At 29.2% G+C, this 5,571-nt stretch overlaps 1 long non-coding RNA gene across 1 annotated transcript; it reads left to right on the forward strand.

The window, feature by feature from the left end:
* The first annotated feature begins 566 nt into the window (after nucleotides 1-566).
* LOC120578025 (uncharacterized) lies at nucleotides 567-1,260 on the forward strand. The gene is made up of 2 exons (XR_005643983.1): nucleotides 567-709; nucleotides 807-1,260. It is a non-coding gene; the product is annotated as an uncharacterized lncRNA (long non-coding RNA).
* The last annotated feature ends 4,311 nt before the right edge of the window (nucleotides 1,261-5,571 follow it).

Here is a 5,571-nt window from a genome sequence, read left to right on the forward strand (position 1 = left end):
AATGAAGTAACATTTTGTCAAAAAAAAAAAAAAAAGATGAAGTAACATACCAATAATGTAACACTGACATATAATTTTAACAAAAGAATGAAGTAACACACGATTAATAAAAATTAATATTTTTAAGGTGAATAAGTGTGGTGTTAGAGGTTCGAATTCCTACATTTGCATATATTTTGGACCACATATTTCATTCTCTTTGATATGCATTGAGATTTATTTTTGTCTACTACATCTACACCGCACGGGTGGAAAGTCTAGTTAATATGGATTTAACCATCAATGATGAGTTCTCTTGTTATGTAAGACTTTGTTTGTCCTTAAAAAAAAAATGTAAGACTTTGTTTGTCCTTCAAAAAAAAAATGTAAGACTTGTTTGTATTTATGCTTTTATGTCCACAAGTTTTTTTTTTTTTTTTTAGGAATTATGTCCACAAGTCTATTCTTGCACCTTATGTGTATCTAATTTCCCTTTTATATTTATCCCACCGACATACAAATAATACCAAAAATGTTTTAGGCTTGGTCAAAACAAAAAAGTTTTTGGTTTGGTCAAAAAGCAAACAAACCTAATTTCAATGACTTATAAATACACATATTAACATTGGAGTAACAAACCAAAATAAACTTGCAAAGAATCATTTTTTAACGGCGAACCAAATGTCAAAATCTTTCAGTTTCTTTGCCATATTGGCTTTAGTTGTTGCAGGTAATAAGTCTATCTACCATTTTCATCATGGTTGTTTAAATGATAAATCTCTCACTAATTTATGCTTCATTTTTTTCTTTACTTTGTCCAAGCACAGTCCAATTAATACAAGTTGAAGGTGTTTGCACACACATTGTGGCTGATTGTAGTGATAAACATCTTAGTTGTCCAGCAGTGTGTAAAGCCTTTGGAAAAGGTGTTAAACTTATAGGCACGAATTGTGACTTCTACAATTTATGCACTTGTACTTACGATCATCTACCATATAATTTTGATCTATGCGATATTGGGATGGGACTCTGCACTGAGGATTGTATGGATGATTGTTGTGAAGCAAGGTGTACTGGCCAATATCCTTATTCGGGTGTTGGGTTATGTGTGCGAGACTTTGGTCTCCACTATTGCAGATGTACCTATAGTAGGCATTGAGTTTGTTGTTAATTGAAATAAAATACAATAAATAATATGTATGCCCATGTCAGATGTATTAATACTTTGATGGTGTAAAGTCATTTTACATTATCAATCAATTAAAACCATTCAATTAGACACATCAGCCTATGTCTTAAAAGAGAAATGCTTAAATACACGACATTGTTTGTCGTCAAACAAGCACGAATGCACCGCAACATACAATTTCGTTTTTTATTTTTTCTTTGCGTTTTTTTTATAAGCTAAATACACACCAGGTCCTTTAATTTAACATTTATATTTGAGTAATCCCTTTTATATTTTTCAATTTTCAAATGGTCATTTATGTTGGTAAAAATGAATAAGCTAGTCCTTTAATTTTTTCTCTCTCAAAAAAAAAAAGTCCTTTAATTTTTTATTTATTTTTAATAAATTGATCCATTTTTCATCCAACTTTGTTAAAAAATGCTCCTATGAGGTAAAATGTTTAAAAAATGTTTATGACACAAAAGATGATTATTTACATACATTTTCTTCTTATTTTTTCCGATTTAATCCTAACAGATAAATATTTCATTAACTACATTAAAAATTTAATCTACAATACTTTTTTCAAATTAATACTGAATAATTCACTTATGAATTCTACTTTTGAGAGCGATAAATTTGAACTTACCAACTTAGTAATAAACTTCTTCATAAACACTTTTTAATTGAGTTTGATCAAAAAAATATTAATGTATACATTTTATGACTTAAAGGACTGAGTGCACACTTTTACTGACATAAAAAATCAATTTAAAACAAAAAAAAAAAGTGAAAAGGACTAACCCGATAAAAATGTTAAACTTAAATAATCCCATGACGTAAGTGACGTTTTTTATACTATCAAAATGATCCAAAAGATTTAAGGGTTTTAAGGAAAAAAAAATAAAATTTAAACAAGTTAAATAACTTAAACATAATAATCATTTTATAGAACTATCTATAGATTTTTTTTTCCATGAAGAGCTACTAAATCAAGTTATTTTTATAGGATCAAAATAAACTTTAACACGGAATTATGTCGGTCGTGCTTTGTCGTGCTATATGATCTACTGCTCGTATTAAAAATAGAGAAAATCAAAACAAATCTTTTCTAATAAATTTCTTATTTTCATATTTCTAATTTTAAGCTTGTGACAATTCTTCTCCCCCTCTTCCTTCTTTTCACTCTTGTCCTCATACCTCATCTCTTCCTCTTTTGATGATGGTGATGAGGTGTGAATGTTATGTATTCAACTTGGTGATTATTCGATGATGTGAATGCTTGCTTATATTCTTGTGATGATGTTTTGAAGTTCCATATAACCAATTAATAATTGAATGAGAATACATGTGAATAATGTAGGTTTAAGATGAATATGTTTATATTATGTTGTTGTTTATCCTGAAGTTATACATGTGTTCGCATTTTCTCTATGTTGATTATATATCTCACCCTACGTGTTGCGGGTTGGACGCCTACGCCCTTGTGGTGTAGACTTGCAGGTTGAGGATGCATAGTTTCCATGAGTTTTTCGCAGATGGCTTGAAGCCTACTCGTCTTTTACCGCTTACTTATGGAGTCTTGTCTAGTGGTGCTCTAATTAGGATAGTTTGGGGTTTTTTATGTTATTATCGTATTGTTGATGGACCTTTGTGTTCATTTTGATGATGTATCTTGTGATATGATATTTGACTCTATGTGGTTGAGATTTTATTTTCTGCTGTGACGTATTATTTACATGATGAACTATGTATGAAATGATTTAACGAAGAGTAACACCTTGAAGTATTTGATATATGTCGCATTTTATATTTAAATATTATATGTAGGGTTTAGGGTGTTATATGTTTTATTTTTAATTTCTTTTTTTTATGCTTTTTCTAATAAAAAAATTTAACAGTTTTTTGTTCCTTACTTTTTAAGGGGTTTAGATGAATATCTAGGTATTTATTGAATGAAGATGGAAAACAAAGAGAAAGAAAGATGGTGATTGATTTTGTTCTTATTTTTTATATAAATTTTAATCATAAAACAAATAAATATAATTAAATAATTAAATATGTCCTAGTTAGTATGACGCGTAAGCATATTTTGATAATCTAAGCTGGAATTGCGGAAACAAATACTTCCTTAGACTAAATACAATGGTGGTGTTGAAAGGCTCATTCAACACTTACTTAGTTGGTGTGCAATGTAGAGTTGAAAATTATTGAAAGTTGATGTGGAGGAGAGAGGTGATGAAAGTAGTCAACGTGTTGAATGCTGAAAAGGTGGGGGATTTGCAGGCCACGCGGCGCCTTTTGGTTGGTGGACAGATAGCGTGTAGCGTACGCGCCGATAGGAGAGAGTGGAAAGAACAGTGACGCAGAGAGAGAAGAGATAATTGGATAAGTTATAACACGGGGCGCTTCCTGGTTGGCCGTCTGGATTTATCTCATCTTAATTATTTGAACTCAATTATCTCATCTTAATTGTTCATTTGATTTGGACACAGAAAAAAAAAATCGAAGTTTTTCACCATCTTAATATTATTATGTTTCTAATTTTAGCTTTTCTTTTGAAGTTTTAATCTTCTTTTTAGTGAATTGGATCCCAATAATAATCCTTTCAACACCCATAATTCTTCTAATTTTCCATTTTGCTACCAATTAAGTTAATCGTGTTGTGTGCTTAGTTTGTTGTCTTGCATTTTAAGTTATTTGTGTGTCGCGTGCTTAATTTATTGTATTGCATTTTAAGTTAAGAAAATAAAAATATATTATTTAAATAAATTTTGTTTTTACAAAAAACTAAAAAAAAAAAATTTAAGTGTTTATTATTTTAATTTAATTATAATCGATAATTGTAATTTCATGTAATCATAAAACCAAAAATGTAAAATTAAATAAGAATATGAAATAAAAAGTTGTGGGGTAGAGTGTTGAATGAAAAACTAATGGAGAGGGTACAAATTGAATGAGTGTTGAATTATTACGTGGAAGAGAGAGAAAAAGACGTGGAGTGTTGGGAAAAGAAAAAGTGGATGTTGAGTTATTTAACCATTGTAAATGGTCTTATAGAATGATATGGTATCTTTTGCGGGCATGCATATCTAGCACATCTAACACGTGTTTTAGGTTAGTAACCTATGAAGTTCAGATCTTTATACGATACGGTACCAATATGATGATATAGATTTTTTTTTTAAATTCTAAATACAATACGGCAAAGATAATTTAATATAAAGAAATAAAGATTAAAATTAAATATCTAAATGCACAATATATAAATATAAGTAATATTGATAATAAAGAAGACGACAATTAATCAATTAAATATATTTGAAGAAGAGAACAATATTACTTAGTCACTTACATATATCCCAAAAATTGAACATCCTAAAAAGAACATCAATATTTTAAGTATATATTATAAGGTTTATTCATTTTTCTTATTTTTTTTAAGAATAAAAAGAAATTAGAAAAATTATGGTTCTTTTTTTTTTTCTATAAAGAAAAAACAGAAAACAAAATAATTAAAAAATGAAGTATCTCACGCATATTACTTCCTATCGTTGTATCCCTTGTGTATCTTTGGCGTATCTAAAATGTATCAGATAATTGTATTTTTAAAAACTAAAATTTAATATCGAATACTTTTTCAATACGTATAAGGGTTCATTGGATAAGTATCAGTACAAAATACGTATTGGATACTATGGATACCGATACCTCATCAATTTTGAAGTCTCTGAACTACAAATCTAGTAATTGTCTTTATAATTACATAGTATGCAGGGTGGACTATTTTCTAACACGTATGAATGTGAATTTAACCGTCTTTATAACTTCTGTTGTTATGTAAAACTTGTTTGTATTTATGCTTTGATGTCCACAAGTCTTTTCTTGCACCTTATACATGTATAATTTCTCTTTTATATTTATCCCACCGACATACAAACAAGAGTCATGCTATATAGCACGACAACCCTTGAACACGAATACACACGATAGATGGAACAACACGCAATTTGTTGGGCAATAACAGATATAACACTTCACATGGCAAGATTCAACTCACATAACATTTTAAGAACAACAAGTATTCAGTGCTGGGACTTATCCTGCACCGATTGCTAAAGTTCTATAGTTAATATGACAAAACAGAGATAAGACAACATGAAGGCCATACTTGAGTGGTTTGGTGAAGTGGCAAAAAAATGAGCCTTAATGTGATTCCTCATAAACAAATCAATTACTTACATACTAAATGAATCATTTTAAGGTACATAAAAATTAAAAGAAAAGCAGTTTAGCATTGTCGTGCATTTGGCACGAAAAATATTATCGTGCACTTAAGCATTTCCCTACAAATAATACCAAAAAAGTTTTATGCTTGGTCAAAACAAAAAGGTTTTTGGTTTGGTCAAAAAGCAAACAAACCT

This window comes from Medicago truncatula, chromosome 2 (genome assembly GCF_003473485.1).
Source record: "Medicago truncatula cultivar Jemalong A17 chromosome 2, MtrunA17r5.0-ANR, whole genome shotgun sequence".
NCBI lineage: Eukaryota > Viridiplantae > Streptophyta > Magnoliopsida > Fabales > Fabaceae > Medicago > Medicago truncatula.